The sequence below is a fragment of the Pinus tabuliformis genome, chromosome 4_2 (assembly GCF_031772625.1).
Source record: "Pinus tabuliformis cultivar Carrire ecotype Pingquan chromosome 4_2, CPIR1, whole genome shotgun sequence".
NCBI lineage: Eukaryota > Viridiplantae > Streptophyta > Pinopsida > Pinales > Pinaceae > Pinus > Pinus tabuliformis.
Window position 1 is genome coordinate 727,768,189 of NC_142304.1, and position 27,301 is coordinate 727,795,489.

Consider the following 27,301-nt stretch of genomic DNA (forward strand, 5'->3'; position numbering starts at 1 on the left):
CCTTAAAAACTAAACACCATATCTGTCTGGAAAGCGCATCAATTATCGCTAAGGAAGAGCAACATCAGAGACGAAAGATCAGAGAAGCGCTTGAAATTATCAAACATCCTCATAATCTGAACAGAGATAATGGCGTGGAGATTAGCGGGAGCTGGCTTCCCTTGATCAAGGAAATAAAAAACGCAAACGCAAGCGCATCCCCTGGTTAAGGCCTCAGCAGGTAAGTTATCCCTCTCCTTTCTTGTGTCTTCAGTCTTTGTTTTTCATTTAGGTCTAGGTTTAGAATTTACATTAAAATCTAGGATTTATTAATTTCTTCATTGCTATTGAGTAATTTATTAATCATTATATTAATTTATTATAAATATTAATTATTTATAATAGTTAATATAATATAATTAACATTAATAATTTAATTAAATTATTTAGGAATTAATATTAATTAAAATTAATTTCATTTTATTATTAATATTCCCTAGATAAAAAATCATTTTCAGATTAGATTTATTATTTCCCTAGGTTAATATTAATTTCATTTTAGAATTATTATTATTTTCATTTAGATCTAGGTTATTATTAATAAAGCAAATTAATAATAATTTAGCAAATTAATAAAACAAATTAATAAATCAATTTAATATTAAAACAAATTATTATTATTCATATAATATTCATAAATCAAGTTAATAAAACAAATTAATTTTATATTATAACAAATTAGTAAAACAAATTAATAAAGCAAATTAATTTTATATTATAACAAATTAATAAAACAAATTAATTTTATATTATAACAAATTAATTAAGCAGATTAATAAAGCAAATTATAACAAATTAATAAAAGCAAATTAATTTTATTTTATAACAAATTAATAAAACAAATTAATTTTATATTATAACAAATAAATAAATCAAATTAATAAAGCAAATTAATAATATTAGAGCAAATTAATACTATATATTAAATCAAATTAATAATAAAACAAATTAAAATTATATTATATATATAATATATTAATAAATCAAACTAATATATTAAAAATATTAAAAAGCAAATTAATTTTAGATTATATAAAATTAATTAAAATTAATTAAATATTTAATACAAATTAATAGAAAAATTTATAAAATTAATTAAAATTAATTAAAAAATTTTAAAATAAATTAAAATTAAAATTAATTAAAAATCATTTCAGCCGACAGTTTGTCATGTTTTATCCTCATCACTATTTATTACTTCTTTGTTGCTCTTCTGTCATCATCATTCTCATATCCTGATGATGGATCCCATTTGGGATTTGAAACGTTGGTACAAAAATGTTAACACTGTGGATTCTCCGGTCATTGATCCAAAAGATTCAAGCCACAGATCTCTGAAGTCCACAATCCATTATGGTTGACTGAACTCTTTTCCCTAAAACTTAAGCCTAATGAGTCAGTTTTAGACTTCAATAAAATATATATGAAGTGCTACAACCTTCTTCCAGGTGATGTTCATTCGTCTGATACTGTAGCCATTGTGGCCTACTCCATAACTATCGATGATGATATATCATATGCATCGCAAGAGAGAGCCAATGACCTTAGCTGATACGCATAAGAAAGCCTGTGTTTATGAAGGAAATATGATCATCATTGGAAAATGACCATCTCGAGATAGTCGATCTAAAGAGAAGAAGAAGGTCGCCGAAAAATCTCCTCAAATCCCTGCCTCTTCATCTTCTCGGGACCATTAAATGGAAGAAATGGCTAAACTTATCAAATCCTTAACTAATAAAATCCATCACCTGGAAGTCGGAAATAGCGTAGATCCCCTCACTCCTATTAATCCTCTCTTCCAACCAAATTTTCGTCCAAATACAATGAATAGAAATATGAATTTCCCAAATACACCGAATAGAAATATGAATTTCCCACAAAGTAATCAAGTTCCTTACCATTTTCCTAATCCTCCCCAAATACTATAAAGAGGAAAATATCCAGAGGAGCATCCTTTCTGGCCCCCTCTTAGAAATAATGCCAATCTCATCAAAGAATATGACGATGAAATGACTATCCAATTAATGAATCATGAGGAAGAGGATTATCCAAACATAAATTCTATCAATTATTTTGATGAATGTGTCAAGAACCCAACTGATTATGTGGAAAAACATCTTTGGGATTCTGAACTTCAGTGTTTTGCTGAACGCTTAGAAGTGTAGATTCAACATAAATATAACCTTAGACCCAAGAGGGATCACATTCCTAAAAATCAATCTCTTCCCTAAGCCCTTGTTCCGCCGAATTAGAGACCATCTATACCAAATAATCCCCTCCCTCATGACTCATATCCTCACTTTGTACATAAATTTAATTTGTAAAATGAATTAAGTAAACTCAAGATTAGTATGCCCTTAGTGAAAATTGTTAGAATCCCTACCTATAAACAAGAAATAGATACTTTATTTCGAGCTTCCCACCCTCCTCCCCAAGAACTTGAAATGGAGGATGGTATCAACCTCCAGGATAATTCCCTTAAAATCATCGTTGGGCCTCAAAATAAAAAATATGATAGATTTGTACCTGCTTTCTACATTAGATTAAAAATACATGACTAGGATCTGCATAATTGTATGTTAGATTTGGGGCCTTGTATAATTTAATGCGTAAAGAAATTATGGATAAGCTCAAGTTAGATGTAACTCAGGAATATAAAGATGTGTATTCCTCTAATTCCTAAAGGGTTAAGTGCCAAGGGGTAATTAAAGATTTTGTTGTGGTCCTATCTCAGGTTCCTATTAAAATAATTGTCAAGGACATAGTGGTGGCCAATGTGGCACCTAATTATGGAATACTCTTATCAAGGAGTTGGGGTGCTAAATTGTGTGGTTCTCTACAGATTTACCTATCATACGCTACCATACCGATTTTCGGGGGCAGAACACATCGTGTTTACTGGAACTTTAGGCTAACCTATACTATCAACTTTGAACAATACCCTAAAAATTCTCTAGTATAAACCTTTCACAATAATATGGGGAATTTTGTCTTCGCTCTTTCTGATGAAGAAAAGACTCTCATTCATGAAAACAACAACCTCACTATTTTACCAAAATATTCTAATGTCCTCTGGAAGATGTACTTTGATGGTGCTTCCTCTAAGGCATGATCTCGTGTAGGGGTCATATTGATACCACCTACTTGAAATAGTGCAACCTTTTCTTTTAAGCTGAATATAAAAACTACTAATAATATATCCGAGTATGAAGCACTATTGCTTGGACTAGATATAACATGGAAGCTTAATATTCAAAATTTATCGATTTTTGGCAACTCCGAATTAATTATTAAACAAGTGACCAATAAATGCCAGACCAAGCACCCTCGATTGCGTGCATACACAAATTAGTTTTGGGACCTGGTCGATAATTTATTTTCTGTGATCAATTTCACTACTATACTTAGAGAAAAGAATCAATTAGCTGATGCAATTGTAGTCACTGCAACTACCTTCGTGCCTCCTACTGACTCCAAGTTAAGATTCAAAATTGAGACCCTCTATCGACCCTCAATCCCCAATAATATCAAACACTGGGAAGTATTTAAGGATGATCAAGAAATAAAGAGGTTTATTGAATTAATTGGTGAATTCTCATAGAAATGTATAGATGAATAGAATGAAGAAGGCCCATTAGGATCTTATACATTACAACTCAAAGCCAAAATCAGAAAACATGACATTATCCAATTAAAAAAAATTATATTTCTAGGGTATTAATCCCTTTTGATTTTATTTTATTTTTACCACAATGATGTTGTTTCAAACCCGGTATTAAAGCCCCCTAACATTGATATAGAGCCACCGAAATTTGTTCGTGGAGGGGAAAACAAATTGATTAATTTGTCCTGAGCTCTCCCATCTAAAATTAAAGAACAATATATCAAGATTTTATCTAAATATAATGACTTATTTGCTTCATCTTACCATGATCTTAAGACATATGATCAAAGAATTATTCAGAGCATCACATTCCACTGAAGAAGTCATTAAACCCTCCAAGAAAAATCACTAACATATTAATCCCCTCCTCCCTCCCATTGAGAAAGAGATAAAGAAGCTTCTTGATGGTAAAATAATTGTTTGTTTCCATTATTCCATCTGGATAGCCAATTTTGTTCTAGTTAGGAAGAAGAATGGTGAAATCAAGTTGCGCATAGATTTTAGAAATCTCAATCAAGCTTCTTTAAATGATAAATATCCTTTGCCTAAAATGGATAGCATCCTTCAGTGAGTTGTGGGTTCAACCTACATCTCTATGATGGATGTATTTTCTGGATATAACCAGATTGATGTCCATAAAGATGATATGTATAAAACAACCTTTAATACCCCATGGGAAACCTTTATGTGTAAAAAAATTCCTTTTGGGTTAATGAACATAGGAGCCACCTTCCAAAGGGAAATGGACATTCCATTCACTAATGAAAGGACCATTTTGTAGTCATTTATTTAAACGATATGACTATCTTTTCACAGAGTGATGAACAACATCTAAAACATCTAGAAACAATTTTTCAAAAATGTCAAAAATATGGCTTGTCTTCAAACCCAAAAAAGTCCTTTCTCATGATGACTGAAGGAAATCTATTAGGATATATCGTGTCTCAACATGGGGTGAGGATTAACATGGAAAGAGTGTAGGTTATTCAAATTGTGGAATCCTTCTTGGGCAAGGTTAATTTTCTTTGAAGATTCATTCCTAATTTTGTCGAAATTGTCAAAAATAGAACATGAATGCTCAAGAAGGGAAATTATATAAAATGGAATGAGGAAGAGAAGTACTCCTTTTATAGGATTAAAAATGTTATCATGGAAGAGCCAATCCTTATTAGTCCTAACTATACATAGATTTTATCATCTTCCATTTCACCTTAGAACACACAATAGTTGTTGTTATTCTACAAAAGAATCGACATGGCTATGAACAACCTATTTCCTTCTTTAGAAAAGCTATGCAATCTTCAGAACTCAAATATAATATAATCGAAAAGAAGGTTTATGCTTTAGTCAAAACTCTTAAGGCATTCTGGGAATATCTTTTACTAGAAAGGTTAATTTTTTATCTTCCACACACTGAAGTAAAATATATCTTATTACAACATGATATTGAAGGAAGACAAGGAAAGTGGATAGCTAAAATTCAAGAATATGACCTCCAATTAAAACCCATTAAAATTTTAAAGGTCCAAGTACTGTCCAAATTATTAACCAAAGAAAACTTCGATGGATTAGGAATTAATCAGTATACTCTTGTGACCTCAATTGAAGCAACTGAAGGTAAATAGGATAAGAAGTCACAGTTGGTGCTACCTCACTCAACTTATACCACTATCAGCCTAGATGTTTCCTCATCTGAGTGGTATAAAGACATTATTAGCTACCTTCATACTCTATAGTTTCATAGTCACCTGATTAAGTCCGTTCGATGTTCGTTGAAATTAAAATATGTAAATTATTGTATTATAGATGGTAAATTATATTGGAAGGACCCTATAAGTGTACTCCTCAATTGTATATTGCTCGCCCAAGTTGACTACTTGATTACTTAGCATCATAGTGGAGTGTGTGGTGGTAATTTATGAGAGGGCCACCGCTCATAGGATTCTTCGTAGTGGATTGTATTGCACTACTCTTTTTAACGATGTAAATAAGAATGTAGAGATTGTCATCTAATGGGGTGAAACTACAACTTTACACAAAATATAGAATTTTTAAATAATTAAAACCCTGTTTAATTAAATTATCACACCCCAACCTCTTTAGTGGAACTCAAAACAGATTAAAACCCATTTCAACCTTTAATATCATTATTCTGCCATAATAGCATAATTCCTTGATTTACCCAATAGTTGGCAAAAACCAAAATTACTCACGGAACCCAAAGGAATTAAAAACTCGAGTTCAAACTTTCTCGAGTTCGATTCTTATATTAATCACGTGCATCTTTACCATGCAATCACCGTTGGATGGCGCCCTTCACAACAAATGGATCTAATTGACCAGACTTCAACTAGAATAAACCAAATTTGATATCTCATCGGGTTCGAAAATTATATTAACGTCCATTCATTTTTCCACGCGATATCCATCAGATCTACCTCCTTTAATCAAACAACCCAAATTAACTGAGATATTAACCAGGTTTAATAAAATATCGCACCCTATTTTGGATTAACATTCATGATTTTTAACCACACAATGATCATAGATCTGTTGATCTATTGATCGGATGACTTCTGCTCTTCTTTTGGATTTAGCGCGAATTTGTCAGGTTTCCGCCAAGACTTAGCCCTTCCGCTAAGTTTAGTACTTCTGTAAACTTTAATCACCAAGATCGTGAATACATCCATGCACAACATTAACGCGATAGAGAGGAATTTAGCCTACATCTTAATTAACCAACGAAATCAATTACATAATAACAAAATACGTGTTGTACCTTAAGAAACAAATTTCTTGGCTGTGTAGAAATTGTGCTTAAGACATTAATGTCTATAGCTATTATTACTTATTTGTCACTTAATTGTATGTTGTGTTCTCAAATGAAGGACCTGGGAAATTTGGTTCTTAACACTCAATACTTAGGTGACAAGAAAATATCAGAATGCCATTTGATTGTTGAATATAAATGATGAATGAAGAAAGCTTGAATAAATCATAGACAATATGTTGTTTTACACAGAATCTACTATCTGTGACACTTGGAGAAGTTATAGATAATATGTTGTCTTACACAGAAACTACTATCTGTAACTTAGAAGAATTGTAGAGGTGTGAACTTCAAGTATAGGAGTGCTCTTTTAAGGGATTTTAACTTCATTTACATAAGAAAATAAATACCTACAGCTTCATTACCATACTTAAAGGAAGAAAACATAAGATGACACATAACAGAGAAGTCACAAAATCATACCCAACAATGTATGGAAAACTTCTGATTATTTCATTAATCAACAGTTGTATCAGGAATTCAGTGACCTAGTATCCAGGTTCTCCAAAATTCAAACCCCTTCTCTGTCAATTTTCCTCTTTCTATACATTATAAGGCAGCTGGTGATCACCAAAACTGTCAAACTTCTTAACTATTCTCCTAATTGTCTAAAGTAAAATTTATTACAGAATATTACATAGAGGATAAAAGACACCTCATAAATAAAATAACAAGAAGTAACAGAATTTAGAAAATGATGATGACTGTTAGCTTTTCAGATCTATTGCTTGGCTACTGATGAAGTTTCTCTATAGATGCTTTAATAATGATTAAACTATTTTAATCATAATAAACTATATTTGACAAAACCCTGTGCGTGGACCTAGGCCCACGTATGTATCAGAAGTATTTTGATTGGCCAAAACATAGGGAAACCCGACCAATCACCGACCCTTTGAAGTTTTGATCATCTCCCTCTAATTTTGATTATTTTGCTTAAATAACGGAATCAACAAATTTACGTGGAACATACTTTACCACGGAACTAAAAAGGATTAAAAATCTAATTCATAAACCTGTCAGACCCACCTTAGATGTACGTGAACCATCTGATCACTCGTTCAATAAATGGCTGGATCCTTCGGAACTCACGGGACTTTAAACCTGTTTGAACTAAATCTTATCAAGTTCGCCTTTTCAATGCTTTGTTGACTCCCATATGGACCCGATAGGAAATATGAACCGCCAGTTAATGATCTATTGGGTCCAATTTTAATGCTAAAACCCGATTAATTTTTCACTCGATATCTGTCGGATCCCGTCTCTTTGGATGGACGGCTGAGATTGGCTTAGACTTCAGCAAATTTAAACTGTGTTTGATACACCGTCGCATTCAGTCTTCGAAATAAACCCATTCTAATTAACTTATGTGATTACTGTTGGATCTATGGCTTGTTGATCAAATGTCCTAGATCTTCTCGTGGGTTCACATTCAAAAGTCGTTTCATCAATCAAGCAAAACACTTTATTTCTTTTAAACTTTGTGAGGGTAAAGAATATACAAGAGCTTCATTGAGGTTAAACCCCAGTAATTTCAGGCCACACATTGTGGTCAACCATGCTAACGTCACGGTCAACAGCGGGGGTTGAGCTTTAATTAATCTTTGGGCTTATTGCTTCCCCATGGTACACCTAATCGTACTCATTAAGCTATCATTTGATCACGCCTCTTGAACCTGCATGAACTTTAGACAATGGTTTGATTTTTCATTTCTTTTGATTTTTATTTCACTTTGTGATAAAACTAAAAATAAGACTTAAATAACAATGGAAGCTACAACATTTGGCTCCACCCAGGGATAGTGCTTTTCCCACAGAAGCACTAAGAGCAATAGATCAATGCATTAACCTTGGGCATGAAGTCATATATTTCTTAACCAATTCAAATTATATGGCATTTGTACACTGAATTCACTCTGGTATCTACAATGATAAGATGCTTGTGCTTTGATAGCAAAGTGATGAGTTTCATAAATTAGTAGCCTTAGTTGGGCATGGAGTCTGAAGTTCTGAAAGCCCTGAGATTTGAAAGACTAAAACCTAACGTTCTTGAAATCTAAAACCTCTGCAAACTGGTTTCCAACTGGCACAGTCACCCTTATTTATCAACTAAAATTGAACTAAAGAACTGCAATTGGAAACGAAATGCTCAACACTTGAGCTTGTTTATGTACAAGCTCTTACCTATTTACATGAGTGATCTCAATCAGGTGAAGTCAATCTTCCAATGGTACCAGGTTAGCATTTGAGTGCTTGATCTAGAACCATTCTGCCAGTGAATTTTGAAAATACAATTCATCGTGAATGGAAAATAAAAAATGCATACGGGCAACTCACAACAAAAATTAGGAATATATCCAAAAAATGGTATGTGTAGGTTGTTAATAAATGTCTCCATGTAATCTGCCACAAGATCTTCAAAAGTATAAGAAAAAACATGGTTCTGATCAGCTCCAAAAAATAAAGGCTCTATGTATGAAGCTTATTGCTCGAATAAACCTTGTATTGGGATAATATGCTCAATAAAAAATCAACAAAATCTTTAAGAAAATTATATATGTCACTTTTATGTCTCCACTTTTCATCTCTGAGCTTTGATTGAAAATAATTTGTAATTATGACCTCAGGAAGAAAAAAGAAAAATTTTCACATCACTATATGACATATGGCCAACTTCAAATAGATTGTTTACCTTTGATCCATGGGCATGATTGTGTTCTTGAATGCAATGATCTACAATCTCTTTATCAGCTTTCTTTTTACATAAGATAGCCTCTTTTGCTATGATAAATGGCTCAACATATTGTTGTCCAACATTTCCCACTTGTTGGTTTTCTTCTCTATGTCCAACACCCAACTGATGAACTTGAATACCTTCATCCTGTTCCTCATTTGAACCATTTTTGTTATAAATAGGAGGACCATCAAATTTAACAAAATAATATCTCTGGGGATTTGCAACTTAATTATTCTCCCTCTTCTCAACCGCTAGGCAAAAATTCTTGATGCATGTGTAAACTTTTATTCATTTGAATGCTCCCTTGATTTGTTTGGAACAAGATCAACGAATTCTCTTCTTGTGAGATTATTGAAGAAAAGTTTTTTTTAAACTTTTCCACATCATTTTGAGAAAATGATAGTTCTTTGCTTTCAAAGACTTGCTCATAATTAATTTGGCTATAACCTCTCTGAATGCTTGATATATTATCAACATGATCATTAGTTTCTTCAGTAGGATTATCATGAGCTTTTATTTTTTTTAGAATCATAATATTCACAACAACCTTCAAAAAGAAACTTGTGTGAATAAGACGTTCTACAAAAAGAATTGAACACGGAATGGAAATCTTTCAAAGATGAAATGCTTGAATGAGGCATAGACCTGTACCAAACCCTAGATTCTTGGTCCAAAGAAAACATAAACAACTTCATCTTCACATCTTCATGAATGATACTCTACTCTCCATGCATTCATGAAACTCTTCGAGGTGTTGAACCGGATCTTCATATTCATTTCCACTGAATCTTAGGAGATACTCATTCCACTCATGAAATGTAGGCATATGATGAGGATATCCAGTGATCCCAATAAAATCTAGTGGGTTAAATTTATTGGCTAAGAATGCAGGAATAACCACTAAATCCCAGAAAAGAAAACTCCAAAGTGAAGATCAAAGGTGTGAATGTACAATGAACTATTGAAACTGCTCATGCTCAAGAATCAGCTTCAAACTTAATAAACCCAGGGAAAAGTGTTCTTATTCAATTGTTTTACAGGTTGTTGTTCTTGTTCTTGTGGAGTCACCTTTTGGAGCCAAAGTTATTTCTTTTGTTCAAAACAACCAAATATTTCCTCCTCACTGAAGAACCAGAGGAAAATATTGAAAACCCAGGGAAAAGTGTTCTTTTCTTCTTTCCCTGGCAACGTCGCCAATTAATGTTGTATCTTAAGAAACCAATTTCCTGACTATGTAGAAATTTTTCTTAAGACATTAATGTTTATAGTTATTGTCACTTATTTTTCACTTATTTGTATGTTGTGTTCTCAAATGAAGGACCTGGGAAATTTGGTTCTTAACCCTCAATACTTAGGTGACAAGAAAATATTAGAATTCCATTTGATTTTTGAATAGAAATTATGAATGAAGAAATCTTGAATAAGTCATGGAAAATATGTTGTTTTACAAAGGATCTACTATTTGTGACACTTGGAGAAGTTATAGATAATATGTTGTCTTACACAGAAACTACTATTTGTAATTTAGAAGAATTCCAGAGGTGTGAACTTCAAGTATAGGAGCGCTCTTTTAAGGGATTTTAACTTCATTTACATAAGAAAATAAAAAATTGCAGCTTCATTACCATACTTAAAGGAAGAAAACATAAAATGACACATAACAGAGAAGTCACAAAATCATACCCAACAATGTATGGAAAACTTCTGATTCTTTCATTAGTCAATAGTTGTATCAGGAATTCAGTGGCTTAGTATCCAGGTTCTCCAAAATTTGAACCCCTTCTCTGTCAATTTTCCTCCTTTTATACATTATAAGACAGTTGGTGATCACCAAAACTGTCAAACTGCTTAACTATTCTCCTAACTATCTAAAGTAAAAGTTATTATAGAATATTACATAGAGGATAAAAGACACCTCGTATATAAAATAACAAGAAGTAACAGAATTTAGAAAATGATGATGATTGTTAGCTTTTCAGATCTGTTGCTTGGCTACTGATGAAGTTTCTCTTTAGATGCTTTAATAATGACTAAACTATTTTAATCATAATAATCTGTATTTGAAAAAACACCCAGGCGTGGACCTGGGCCCATGTATGTATCGAAAGTGTTTTTATTGGCCAAAACACAGGGAAACCCGACGATTCACCCACCCTTTGAAGTTTTGATCATCTCCCTCTAATTTTGATTATTTTGGTTAAACAACGGAATCAGCTAATTTATGCGAAACATAGTTTACCACGGACTGAAAAAGATTAACAATCTGATTCATGAACCTGTCAGGTCTGCCTTAGCTGTACATGAATCGTCCGATCACTCATTCAATAAATGGTTCGATCCTTCGGAACTCACGAGAGTTTAAACCTGTTTGAACTAAACCTTATCGATTCTGCCTTTTCCACGCTTTGCTGACTCCCATACGGACCCAATAGGAAATATAAACCACCAGTTAATGATCTATTGAGTCTAATTTTAACACTCAAACCCGATTACTTTTTCACCCAATATCCATCGGATCCCGTCTCTTTGGATGGACGACTGAGATTGGCCTAGACTTCAGAAAATTTAAACTGTGTTTGATACACCGTCGCATTTGATCTCCAAAATAAACCCATTCTAGTTAACTTAAGCGATTATGGTTGGATCTGTGGCTTGTTGATTGGACGGCCTAGATATTCTCACAGGTTCACATTCAAAAGCCATCCTATTAATCAAACAAAACACTTTATTTATTTTAAACTTTTTGGGGGTAAAGAATATACGAGAGCTTCATTGAGGTTGAACCCATGCAATAATTTTAGGCCACACGGTCAACCATGCTAACGTCACGATCAACTGCGGGGGTTGAGCTTTAATTAATCTTCATGCTTATTTCTTCCTCATAGCACACCTCATCGTACTCATCAAGCTATCACGTGATCGCACCTCTTTAACTTGCATGACCTTTAGACAATGGTTTGATTTTTCATTTCTTTTGATTTTTATTTCATTTTGTGATAAAACTGAAAATAAGACTTAAATAACAATGGAAGCTACAAAAATACGCATAAAGAAGATTTAAACACAAAACTCTTTCTTTCTTTTTTTTCCAAAAGAAAAATCGTAATTTTATTAATTAAAACAAAATTACATGTTGTAGATGTTGTGACGCATTCCATCAGTAGTCATTGACTGTTGATCAGTGTTCATGAAAGCAAAAAAAATAATGTACAAATGGGGAGAAAAATCATGCTTTTCTCCCTTTTTTCTTCTCAACTTTACACCACTCCTCTTAAGTCGGCATCGAAGATACAAGTGCGAGTGAAGTGTCAGCCACAGGTTGAGGGTTGTCTTTATCAAAATATAAGTTGTCATTTGGATCCACTGGTATCCATTGTTTCTGGTATCTTTAGCAACTATGAGTCCATCAAATCTTGTGGATTTAACTCCTTTGTTTCTGGTTCTTGGTTCATCTGATTGTTCTCATTGGGTACAACATGTTCCTCATCCCCTTCCTCCTCCTCATCGGAGATTGGTGGGGAAAAGTGCCATCCCTTGGCTTGTTTCCCTGTTTTATTCTTTCTACAAATATATTTTTTGGCTTATGGGCATGTATTTTGTAGATGTCTTGTTTGTAGCAAAATTCTGCATCCAAATGCTGTATTTTCATAATCTAAAATCTATGTCTAGCACCTCTATTTATGCTTCAGTTGTATTTGTTCTGGCAAGCCTTTGCTGAGATCTACATCCACACAAATTTGTGTGAATGTGAAAATTATTTCCTCCAACATTTGGGTGTCCATTTTAATATAATGCCCAATGGTGTTACCGGTACCGACAAGAACTTGTTGGTTCCAAAGATGTAGTGGGAGATTGTGTAAGCAAACCCAAACTGGCATCCTGTAAACAACCATTGTATTTACATCAAATTCTGGGAACCATGGTGTGATGAAGAAACTCATGGATCCCCAGAACCAAGGTCCTTCCTACATTATAATGTCTCTAGCCTCTATTGAAGGGAAATTTAGAATGAAGAAACCCTTGGAGCAGAGATGGTTTTCACATTGAGTAGTCCAGTTTGTGAAAATCCAATAAAATAGATCAACAAGTTTGGTCCAAAAATAGTTGAATCTACAAATTATGACTTGTTTTTCAAATATAATACAATTCTCATCTGTTTCTAGTATATCTATGTTTAATTATGTGGTATAATTCAGTTTCTCCACTATATATGGGCTGGGTTCCATTCCAGCTTGCTTTGGTGTTATTGTAGGTGTATTTTTACCCTGGAGGATGTTTTTGAAAGATAGTCCTCCATTTTTTTTCTTCTGATGTGTTCCCGCATTTTTTGTTGAGCAAATCCCATTTCCTCCTTCGGAAAAAATTGTTTTACTGTGGTCTGCTACTCCATCTCTCAGTCTCAGGTTGAGTGTTATGGTAGACATAGGTATGATATTGTAGTCCATAACGGACTTGGAGTCCTAGAGTTCTCTACCCCCATAGATCAGATTTTGTAATCTGGTGGGATATCCAACATGATGGGAGATAAGGTTCTTCGAATGCAACACACAGTTGGTTGCATATACCCAAACCAAATGTGACATTTCGGAAGGGGCTTTAATAAAAACTTGGAAATGAAAAGTGTTTAACAGAGGTGGTTTTGTTTCCATCTGAAGGTAGCTTGGTCGAGAAGCAAGAGATGCGCCGCACCACAATGTGGTCTTTGCATTTCCCTTCAAGATTCTGGTGCCCTATTTCTGTTGGTTGGCCTCAATTTTATGCGCTGAGGATCCAAGTGTGTGTGTGTTGGAGGGTATATGTGCCCCCACATTCAGTCCCTGACCCAGCTAATGCATACCCTGGAACATGAATCGCAGTAGAGGGGGGCAATCATTGTAGCTGAATATTGTAGACTAGCTATATGGTCTAGTCTCCACTGAAACGACACGATCCTAGTGATTCATTGACCATATCACACTCTCAGATCCATTTTCCCTTGAAAAGCCCTTAGATAACAGGCCCCAACTGAGATGCGATTCAACAATCCGGCGATAGAGAAAGAATTTGTGTCCGGAGTGATATACTATCTTCACGAACCATAAAACCAATCGACATAACCATGACAGCCAGATCATTTTGTTGGATCCAACCTCTATGGGTTCAAAGGGATAAGGAAGCCCTATCCAACAGATCCTACCTGCATTTTCCTTGCGAAATGGTTCCTCAAGTAATCCCTAACCATATCACTGGAACCGCCATCGAGCCTGTGCATTCTTGCATCCCCATGAGCTATCCAAAGGTTGGAATGTGATGGAGGCACCCCATTCCTCATTGTTGTGCAGGAAAACCCTATTTCTGTTTTTGATTGCCATCTCGAAACTTTTGCCCCCATCTCCGATAGTATTAATCAATAAGAGGAAACACATATGACATACCAGATTCGACCTTGTTTCCCATTGGATGTAGTCTTCCACATGGAAAAGGGCTCCATTTCTTGTACATTCCAGTTACCCTACGAACCAATGTCTCGATTGTTCAGGTCGGTTTGGTGTTTTAGTATGTGCCCACCTAAATGCCAGAGCCCACCAGTGAATAGGTTTCTCAGATCCTTGGGTGCCATTCGAGCCATGCGAGGGGTAGTTCTTGGTGGCCGATCCAACCCTTGCTTTTCTACGCAGAGAAACCCTAGTTCTGTTTAGCTCCATTTTTCCCTCCTCTCTTCTAAAGGTAGAGTTGTTATTGAAGAGAAAGTCATTTTCAATACAAAAACTCTTTCATTCACACAATATTTACATATATGTACAAAAAATCTCATGCTCTATTATGTTCTCTCTTCTACTTAGCTTTGTCTAACACTCTAACACTCTGTTTCAAAACTATCTCAAAAAAACTCTCTCTCACTCCCCTCGCAGGCTTACATTTATAGAAATAAGTACATAGTTATGGATTATTCTAAATCCATAATCTTCTCCATAAATCACACAACTAATTCCTATTTAAGGATCTCGTAATCCCAAAGATCTCTATGAGATCTTTACAAGTCTATCACTCGTGTTCTCTCATAATTGAGAATATTTACAATCATGGCCTCACACACATATTCTCCACTCAATTTATATAAGATTCATAAAAATAATTAAAAACTTCACCCCCTCATTCAACCAAATGTACAATAATATTCTGAGCAGGATGCTCCTACATCAAACTCCCTATGTAGAAAAAATCATAGACTCCTATCAATTAGGTCTACCACTTTTCTGTCGTAATGTAACAGCTACAAGTCTGAATGACTTGCTACCTCCAGGATTCCTATCTTTATTTTGTTGACGGTCCTTCAATATTTCTTTTACACGCTGATGTGGTTTTTTTCCTTTCATCCTTCTTTCTCGTGGTCTCCAAATTTTGAACAAGTCTCGAATTGATTCACCATCTGCACCTATAAATTTTCTAGGTAACTCTGTCATACTAAGATTAGTGAGAACTAAACTTAAAAGTTCATCATTATCATGACTCGAAATGTCAACCAAATTCTGTATATCATTAATCACAGGATGGATCAATGATGATCTATTACAATTTTCTCCACCATGCTCTAGGAGTAATTCCTCTTTGCTAATCACATCAACACATTTGATGTTCTCTATGGTGTTCTTTCCTTCATTTTTTACAGGTTCTCTTGTCTCAACTTCTTTGGCCTCTGGCTCTTCAGCTACTGGTTCTTTCTCTAATTGAGCTACAAACTCAACTTCATGGAATGAAGAACAATCATCCCAATTTCCTTCAGGTTCAAAAAAGACTTCTGGATCATAACAATGGTCATTAGTTGTCTCTATAGCAACAAATTCCTTACCTACATTCACAAATAAACTATTAGTTTTAAAAATACTAGACATTTTGGTCTCTTTTGATGCTTCAAGCACCAAATTCCCACCATGGAATTTATGGCTTTCAACAAATCCTCTTTGCTATGACTCAATTCCTATGAGTCTCTCCTTCTCCAACAAAGAAATATGTATTTGCTCAAGTTTGTTCATCAACATAACATTCCATCTCTATTGCAATAGATTCCACTTGACCCGTTTCCTTATTCTCCATCCATGTCTTTTGTCTTCATTCACTTTCTCTTGAAACCATTCCTGTAGTATATTCAATTCTGCTTTCATCTCTACAATACTTATCCTACGCTCTTCATCACTCATCTGACATTTATTTGAACCTTTCCTAAGTTTCTCCATTCTAATTATTCAAAATCAAATCTAATAATAATAATAATAAAATCTACCTCAATCAAATTCTAAAACTAACTCCTCTGCTTTTTTCTTTGCTTCTGCTGCGCCTCTAATTTTCCTTGTCATATGTCTTCTTGATCTCTCTAACAGCTTTAACTTGTGAGCTGCAATCAACCTCTACAGTAACAAGTCTCCTTCTTGTTACACATGCTTCACCAAGCTTTCCTCCTCTGAGCTTAGTCTGTTAGCATTTCTCTGGTTCTCTTCTCTGGAACCATATGAGCACTCCTTGCTCTAGGCTGCTGCAATCTCGTCACCTTCCTCTATTGTTACTCTGCACAAAAATGATATAGAATAACATTGACAATTAATCATGCTTTACGCAGAATCTTCTTTTGCCTCTGATACCAAAATGATGGGGTGAAACTACAACTTTACACAAAATGTGGAATTTTAAAATAATTAAAACACTATTTAATTAAATTATCACACCCCAACCTCTTTAGCAGAACTCAAAACAGATTAAAAACCCATTTCAAACTTTAATATCGTTATTCTGCCATAATAGCAGAATTCCTTGATATACCCAATAGTTGGCAAAAACCCAAATTACTCACGGAACCCAAAGGAATTAAAAACTCCAGTTCAAACTTTCTCGGGTTGGATTCTTATCTTAACCGCATGCATCTTTAGCACTCCATCACCATTGGATCACACCCTTCACAACAAATGGATCTGATTAACCGAACTTCAACTGGAATAAACCACATTTGATATCTCATCGGGTCTGAAAATTATATTAACCTCCATTCACTTTTTCACGCGATATCCGTCGGATATGCCTCCTTTAATCAGATGGCCCAGATTAACTGAGCTATTAACCCAGTTTAATAAAATATCACGTTCGATTTTGGATTAACCTTCATGCTTTTTAACCACGCGATGACCGTAGATCTGTTGATCGGACGATTCCATTCTTATTTTGGATTTAGCGCGAATTTGTCAGGGTTCTGCCAAGACTTAGCCCTTCCGCTAAGTTTAGTCCTTCTCTAAACTTTATTCATTAGGATCTCGAATACATCCATGCACAACATTCACGCGATATAGAGGAATTTAGCCTACATCTTAATTAACCAATGAAATCAATCACATAATAACAGAATACGCATAAACAAGATTTAAACACAAAAACTCTTTCATTCACACAGTATTTACATATATGTACAAAACATCTCATGCTCTGTTCTATTCTCTCTTCTACTTAGCTTTGTCTAACACTCTAACACTCTATTTCAAAACTATCTCAAAAAAACTCTCTCTCACTCCCCTCATAGGCTTACATTTATAGAAATAAGTACATAGTTATGGATTATTCTAAATCCATAATCTTCTCCATAAATCACTCAACTAATTCCTATTTAAGGATCTCATAATCCCAAATATCTCTATGAGATCTTTACAAGTCTATCATCACTCATATTCTCTCATAATTGAGAATATTTACAATTAAGGCCTCACACACATATTTTCCACTCAATTTATATAAGATTCATAAAAATAATTAAAAACATCACCCCCCTAATTCAACCAAATGTACAATAATATTCTGAGCAGGATGCTCCTGCATCAGACTCCCGATGTAGAAAAAAATCATAGACTCATGTCTATGAGGTTTGTCACTTTTCTATAGTAATGTGACAGCTACAAGTCTAAATGACTTGCTACCTCCAGGATTCCAAACTCTGTTTTGTTGATGGTCTTTCAGTCTTTCTTTTCCATGCTGCTGTGTTTCTATTCCTGTCATCCTTATTTCTCTTGGTCTCCAAATTTTGAACGAGTCTCGAACTGATTCACCATATGCACCTATAGCTTTTCTAGGTAACTTTGTCATACTGAGATTAGTAAGAACTAAACTTGAAAGTTCATCATTATCATCACTCAAACTGTCAACCAAATTCTGTATATCATTGATCACAGGATGGATCAATGATGATCTATTACAATTTTCTCCACCATGCTCTAGGAGTAATTCCTCTTTGCTAATCACATCAACACAATTGATGTTCTCTATGGTGTCCTTTCCTTCATTTGTTACAGGTTCTCTGGTCTCAACTTCTTTGGCCTTTGGCTCTTTAGCTACTGGTTCTTTCTCTAATTGAGCTACAAACTCAACTTCATGGAATGAAGAACAATCATCCCAATTTCCTTCAGGTTCACAAAAGAATTCTTTATCATAATAATTGTCATTAGTTGTCGCTATAGAAACAAATTCCTTACCTGCATTCAAAGATAAACTATTATCTTTAAAAATACTAGACCTTTTGGTCTCTTTTGATGCTTCAAGCACCAAATTCCCACCATGGAATTTCTAGCTTTCAACAAATCCTCTTTGTTGTGACTCAATTCCTATGAGTCTCTCCTTTTCCAACAAAGAAATATGTATTTTCTCAAGTTTGTTCATCAACATAACATTCCATCTCTGTTGCAATAGATTCCACTTGACTCATTTCCTTACTCTCCATCCATGTCTTTTGTCTTCATTCACTTTCCTTTGAAACCATTCCTGTAGTATATTCAATTCTGCTTTCATCTCTATAATACTTATCCTATGCTCTTCATCACTCATTTGACATTTATTTGAACCTTTCCTAAGTTTCTCCATTCTAATTCTTCAAAATCAAATCTAATAAAAAAATAATATCTACCTCAATCAAATTCTAAAATTGACTCCTCTGCTTTTTCCTTTGCTTCCACTGCGCCTCTGATTTTCCTTGTCATATGTCTTCTTGATCTCTCTAACAGCTTTAACTTGTGAGTTGCAATCAGCCTCTACAATAACAAGTCTCCTTCTTGCTACACATGCTTCACCAAGATTTCCTCCTTTAAGCTTAGTATGTTAGAATTTCTCTAGTTCTCTTCCCTGGAACCATATGAGCACTCCTTGCTCTACGTTGTTGCAATCTCGTTAGCTTCCTCTGTTGTTACTCTGCACAAAAATTATATAGAATAACATTGACAATTAATCATGCTTTATGCAGAATCTTCTTCTGATACCAAAATGATGGGGTGAAACTACAACTTTACACAAAATGCAAAATTTTTAAATAATTAAAACCCTGATTTATTAAATTATCACACCCCAACCTCTTTAGAGGAACTCAATATAGATTAAAAACCTGTTTCAACCTTTAATATCCTTATTCTACCATAATAACAGAATTCCTTGATTTACCCAATAGTTGGCGAAAACCCAAATTACTCACGGAACCCAAACGAATTAAAAACTCCAGTTCAAACTTTCTCGGGTCTGATTCTTATATTAACTGCAAGCATCTTTACCACGAGATCACCGTTGGATAGATCCCTTCACAAAGAACGGATCTGATTGACCGGAATTCAACTAGAATAAACATTTGATATCTCATCGGGTCTGAAAATTATATTAACCTCCGTTCACTTTTCTACGCGATATCCTTAGGATCTACCTCCTTTAATCGGACAACCCAGATTAATTGAGCTATTAACTAGTTTTAATAAAATATTGCATCCGATTTTGGATTAACCTTCATGATTTTTAACCATGTGATGACCGTAGATCTGTCGATCTGTTGATCGGACGGCTTCTGCTCTTCTTTTGGATTTAACGTGAATTTGTCAGGGTTCCACCAAGACTTAGCCCTTCCACTAAGTTTAGTCCTTCTATAAACTTTATTCACCGAGATCTCGAATACATCCATGCACAACATTCACACGATACAGAGGAATTTAGCCTACATCTTAATTAACCAACGAAATCAATCACATAATAATAGAATACGCATAAACAAGATTTAAACACAAAAACTCTTTCATTCACACAATATTTACATATATGTACAGAACATCTCATGCTCTGTTTTGTTCTCTCTTCTACTTAGCTTTGTCTAACACTCTAACACTCTGTTTCAAAACTATCTAAAAAAAACTCTCTCTCACTCCCCTCACAGACTTACATTTATAGAAATTAGTACATAGTTATGGATTATTCTAAATCCATAATATTCTCCATAAATCACTCAACTAATTCCTATTTAAGGATCTCGTAATCCTAAAGATCTCTATGAGATCTTTACAAGTCTATCATCATTCATATTCTCTCATAATTGATAATATTTACAATGAAGGCCTCACACACATATTTTCTAGTCAATTTATATAAGATTCATAAAAATAATTAAAAACATCACCCCCCTAATTCAACCAAATGTACAATAATATTCTGAGCAGGATGCTCCTGCATCATCATCAGTGCGAGATTTTCATAGGAAATCTGAAATTGGCGGCCTTACCCTTGAAGCCTATTATAACTAAGGCCCCCTTTCAGCAATGGGGTTTATAATTTATTGGATAAATTCACCCCCCTTATAGTGGCCAACATCGCTGGAAAATCACGGCTACATACTATTTTAACAAATGGGTTGAAGTCATTCCACTGAAAAACAACAATGGCAAGGTAGTTATGGATTTCTTGATTGAGAATATATTCTCACATTTGTGTTTCCCATGGAAAATTATAGCTGACAAAGCTAAGACATTTTTTTCAGCATCCTTCCAAAACATTTGTGATAACTATGAGGTAAGGCATGTACATTCAATAACTTAATATCCTTAAGGAAATGGGGTTGCTAAATCAACTAATAAAAATATCATGAAAATCTTGAATAAATCCTTACGTTCAAAAAAGAAAAATTGGCACGTGGCATTAAGATATGTCATATGGGAAGATAGGATTAGCACAAAGAAATCATTTGGCATCTCACCTTTTCAACTAGTCTACAGACTACATGTTGTCTTTCCTCTTTATCTCGGCATGAAAGTTATGAAAAATTTATAAGAAACAAGTGAAGTACCTAATGATTTTCAATGACGAATTAATAAAATGATCAAGTTTCATCAAGAAAGCGAACAAGCATATGAAAGAATAAACAAGCACCAAGCTAAAGTTAAACAGATGTTTGAAACACGTGCAAAGGATAAAACTTTCCTTCCTGATGATTGGTCTTAAAATGTGATAAGAGGAACGAAGACCCCAACAAACATACGAAGCTTGACAATCTATAGATGGGCCCCTTTGTTATTGATCGAGTAGAAGGGGAAAATTCATTTTCCCTTAATAATTTCAAAGGAGAATAGGTTGGCCATGGTGTAAATGGACAATTTCTTAAACGTTATCTCACTTATTAAGTCTTTCCATTATGCCAAAAAAAAACCTTTAATTCACATTGTACATATATCCATGGTCTTTTCTATTAAACAAAACAAAATAAAAGAAAAATATATAAAACATTAAAAGAAAAATATACAATAAAATCAGATTCATAAGCGATATCTTTATGAACTACTCTGTGACCTCTATGATTGTGCGTAGTCTCTAACGATTGAACCTAGTGGTTTTTCAATCTGACAGCCAAGATTTATACCTAACACCCTATTAAGGCCATTTGTAGTCTCTGGAAGACTCTAATATAATTATGTGTTTTTAAATCCTCATGGGATGCCTCACGTCATTGTGACCCTTAGTATTGAGCTATCGATAAGTTATTTTCCTCCTTCACGGATGGTTCCACCACCATATTGTCTTCACAACCTATAACCGATCCTTCTACAAGTGGGGTATGTTGATAATATCCATTGGGGCTATAGATGCTTGCTATCAGCAAAGCAAGATCAATGGTATTGGTCTTGCAATGTGTAATCTACCCACTCCCTTGTATCGTGATTTTAGCGGGGTATGCTAGCAACTCCATTGGGGCTATAAACTCTTGATCACAGTGAAGCAATGCCAGTGGCATTGGGATTATCCCAGTGTGATATCTTCTTATTGTGTCTCGCAAAGAAATCTAAGTCTAAAATCCAATGAGAAATTTTATGTTACATTTTATATAATAAGGAACATGTGAAAGACACGATTACAAGGATAAACAAGTCAGATGGTGAATCTATATTGTGAAATACTGAATGACTTCATTAAGCTATGGATGCTTGTTGACAGTGAAGAAACATTTGGTGGAAATTACCATGAAGGAATATTTTCAAAACTCTTATGATTTACCAATTCTGAGCTCATAAATTTTGTTGGCATTATGATTCTGGTATGGCTCTATGTTACAGGTGTTGTACTTGATGGAAACTCTCTTAAGTGGCAATTCTCTGTTCAGGCTCTCAAAATTTTGGAAAATAAGAAGTACGCAGGTACACCGTACAAAAGTTGCGGACCCGCAGGAATATCATAGAATAAGTGCATACATACCCGCAGGTTACCCGTTCATGAGGTGCGGACCCCCAGTTCACTCACTTCAAGGCAGAGAAGCACGCTCACGTGGGGTTTCTTATGTTTGGCCCGTGGTATTTAGCCCGCCGTTCTTGATTCTATGGTTTTGGCCCATGGTATAGGATCTAATTTAGCCCCGGTTTGGGTCCCTTGTATTGGTTATTGATGGTCTTGCCCCATGGTGTGAATAAGGGCTTGACTATAAATAGGGAAGGAGATCACTTGGATAATGTATCTTTTGCAAATTGTATATCTTAAGATCTGAAATATTGGGTTATTGGTTTAAAAGCTTGATCTATATAAAAGTGAAGTTGAAAGTGAATCTATGAAGTGTGATCTCTCGGGCGCATGATCAGATCTGGGCATCTGATTATCTGTGGCACACTGGTGGACTGCCAATTCGGCGCTAATCAGAGGTACGCAGAGCAGAAGAAGGCGTAGTGCGTGGGTACACACAGCAGAAGAAGGCACAGTGCGTGGGTATGCAGCGCGACAGAGGTTCAGGTGCGGAGGCATAGTGAAAGTACGTGGCGCTACAGAAGCCGCAGGTGCGTAGATACGTGGCGCGATAGCATCTAAGAGTCTGTGGCCATAGTAGTAATACGCGGCGCGATAGAAGCAGTGGGTGCGTAGGCACAGTGAAGGTACGCGACGTGTTTAAAGGAACAGTGCGTGGATACGCAGAGGTGAAGAAGGTGAAGTGCGTAGCAATGCATGCCAGATAAAGAAAAACTGCGGATCTGTATTAAGGCATTTATTTGACTGACTTTTCTCTGTTGATAAGTTGTTATGGGTTTAGTTTACTGTTACTATTGATCTGGTTACTGCAGTTGACTGGGTGATTTACTTGTACTTGATGATCACTTGATGTTTATGGATCCAGTTTGAAAATTTATGAAAAGTGGTCCTTGAAGGAAAAGAAGTAGGGGGTTGTAGCTCCTTTCCAGGAGAGACTGGAAAACGAGAGAGAGTTGTAGATCTCTACAGGTTGCAGCCTGCGTACTGGTAAAGGACTGCACCAGTACAAAATCATTGTAAAAGGAGTTTCTAATTGAAAGAAGATAGAGACATATTGCAGCAGGTGGTTTTCACCCACATTGGGTTTCCACCTTATATCTGGTGTTCTTTAGTGTGACTATCTGTTTTTCTTGTTCATGCTCATTGTTTTATGGTACTAACATACAAGAATAATTCAAAGTATAAACAAGGAAGATTTATTAAAAAGAACTTGATTATACTGATTCACCCCCCCTCTCAGTATTATTTCCAACAATTGGTATCAGAGCAGGTCCTTCAAAGAAGCTTGATCGCTTGAAGGAAGATCATTCATCATGAGCAACTACGAGAGGGAAGCATCAATCAGGCCACCAATTTTTGATGGGACAAACTTCAATTATTGGAAGGTAAGAGTTACTGCCTATCTTCAATCTCTTGGTACAGAAGTTTGGGATATCATAGATACAGGCTACACTTTTCCTTCAGCTACTCCTATAAATCCGGCCGAGAAGAAGAAATATGAAACAAATGCTAAAGCAGTCAATACTCTGTTGGGATGATTATCTCAAACAAAATTCGTGAAGGTTATGCAATATAAATCCGCAAAGGAAATATGGGACAAAATTGTCTTGAGCTACGAAGGAGATGAACAAGTAAAGCGTGCTAAACTTCAAACCCTCAGGATTCAGCATGAGAATCTCAGAATGTATAATGATGAAAGTGTGGCTAACTATTTCCTTCGGGTAGACAAGATTGTTAATTGCATGAAAAACTTGGGTGAAGAAATAAAAGAGGCTATTGTGGTTGAAAAAGTTTTAAGATCATTGTCCCCCAAATTTGAATCTAAAGTGTCTGCAATAGAAGAAAAGGAAAATCTACGAACTCTTACTATGTCTTAGCTACACAGAATTCTAACTGCTTATGAAATGAGAAAAGGAGGTCCATCAGATAGGAGAGAAGCTGCTTTCAAGGCTTCAGGCAAAGGAGACTACTATGAAGCAAGTCATGTGCCAGAAGAAGAAGAAGAATCAAATTTTGTCAGAAATCTTCAACGAGGTACTGGAAGGTTCAGAGGTAAGTTACCTTTTAAATGTTTTGCTTGTGGAAGAGTAGGTCATTATGCTGCGAAATGTCCTCATAAGGATAAGATTGACAAAGGAAAGGAACCTGCTAGATGGAACAAGAAAAAGAATGCAAAAGGCTACTACACTCATGAAGATAGTGATGGTCTATCAAATAGTGATGAAGATGAACGAGGTAATGACTATAAACTTTTAATGGCATTTGAAGATGATGATTACATGGATGCTATAGATGTGGATAGCCTTGATGAAGAAATTTCTAGATTCAAGAGATGTATAGAAGAAAAGAATATGATCATTGATACTCTACAATTTCAAATTGATGAAAAGGAAAAATATCTTGAAAAATTAGAAGGTGAAATTGTTGGTCTTAGAAAAGAGATTGAGAAAACAAAGGCTATTAATCTTAAGTTTGTCAAAGGATCTGAAACTCTGGATGAGATCATCAATGTACAACATTCTCCACTAAACAAGACAGGTCTGGGGTATAATGGAGAAACTTCTCAAGCATCCACCTCAAAGAGTTATCTTGATGTAGCAAAAAGGAATGAGCAAAATCACAATGGAGATCACCAGGTAAAGCATGGACGAATTACATCAAGAACAAACAAAGACTATCAGGTAAACCAGGGGCAATCCATCTTAAGGATGAACAAAAGCTATAACCAGCCACAGGTAAAATCCTCTCAATTTGCTTCAAGAATGGATGACAATAGAAATTACAATCATTTGGCTAGAAGATTTGATAACCGCAGAAGTTTCTTCAATGGACAATGCTTCTCTTTCCATAACTTTGGTCACAAAGCAGCTCAATGTGTTGCATATAAAACAATCATGACTAGAGAAGCTCAAAAACAAAGAAGTATGACCGGGATTATAAAAAGGACCTATAACAACTTTTCGGCTCTTGAAAATGAAGTTGAATGTTCTATTTGCAATAACTTTGGTCACGAAGATTCTGAATACAAGAGCAGGTTTCAGCAGACAAAGGAACAAGCCTCAAGCACCAAAACATGGAGAATAAAGGAACCACAAACAGAAAGATGTGGGATAGCATTTTATGTAGAGGGACAGGAAAATCTATGGTACATTGACAGTGGATGTTTGAAGCATATGACAGGTGATAAAGAAAAACTTGAATCATATTCTGCTTTAGAAAAGGGAAAGAAAGTTTCTTTTGGAAATGATACTCCTGCAGCTATAAAAGGAAAAGGCACTGCTCAGTTAAAAGAAAAGGTCAAAGCTGGAAATGTTTTGTATGTTGATGGATTGAAGCATAATCTTCTGAGTGTCAGCCAGATGTGTGATCAAGGAACCGAGGTGATATTTAGATCAAATGGATGTCTTGTTCGTGATCTTGATACAGGTAAAACGGTGATCAAAGGTGAAAGAACTCCAAATAATCTATACATATTTGAAGAAGGACAACAACAATGCTATCTAAGCAAGGATGATGAACACTGGCTATGGCACCGGAGGTTGGGGCATCTAAGCTTTTCACAAATAAGGAAAGCATGCAAATATCAGGCAGTTTGCGGTCTTCCAGATATCAAAATTCTAGACAACACCATATGCAAATCATGTCAGTTTGGAAAGCAAACCAGAACTAAATTTCCAGAGAAGGAAGGATCAGCTAGCATGCCTCTTGAGCTAGTACATACAGATGTATGTGGACCATTCAGGAAAAGGACACCTCGAGGAGAAGAATGCTTGATATTATTCATTGACGATTTCTCCAGGTTTTTCTAGTTAGGACTTATGAAGCACAAAGATGAAGCATTCGAAAAATTCAAATCCTTTAAAGCCTTGGTTGAAAATGAATCAGGATACAAAATTAAGTGCCTCAGATCCGATAGAGGTGGGGAGTTTACCTCAAATGAATTTTTCGATTTCTGTGAAGAACATGGGATAAGAAGAGAATTCTCTACAGCTAGAACTCCTCAGCAAAATGGAGTGGTGGAAAGAATGAACAGAACAGTCCAAAAAATGGCTCGTGCTATGCTTGATGAGTCTGGAACTCCCGCAACTTTCTGGGGTGAAGCTGCATATGCTGCGGTTGTTATTCTCAACAAAACAAATGTCCGGGTGAACAGCACTCAAACCCCTCATGAGCTCTGGTATGGTGAGACTCCTTCGGTAAAGCACTTCAAAATCTTTGGGAGCAAATGCTATATTAAGAATACTGATGAGCAACTTGGTAAACTTGAACCTTGAGCAGATGAAGGCATTCTTCTTGGTTATTCTCCACACAACAAAGCATACAAGTGCTACAATAAAATACTTGGAAGAATTGTTGACAACATTGATGTAGTGGTTGATGAGAAGGGATACATTCCTAGGCAAGTAAATCATGAAGATATCGAAGAAGATGGAGACTACCCTCAAAGACAGAATGATGAAGAAGAAGAACCTCAAGAAGAACTAGAGGAGCAGAT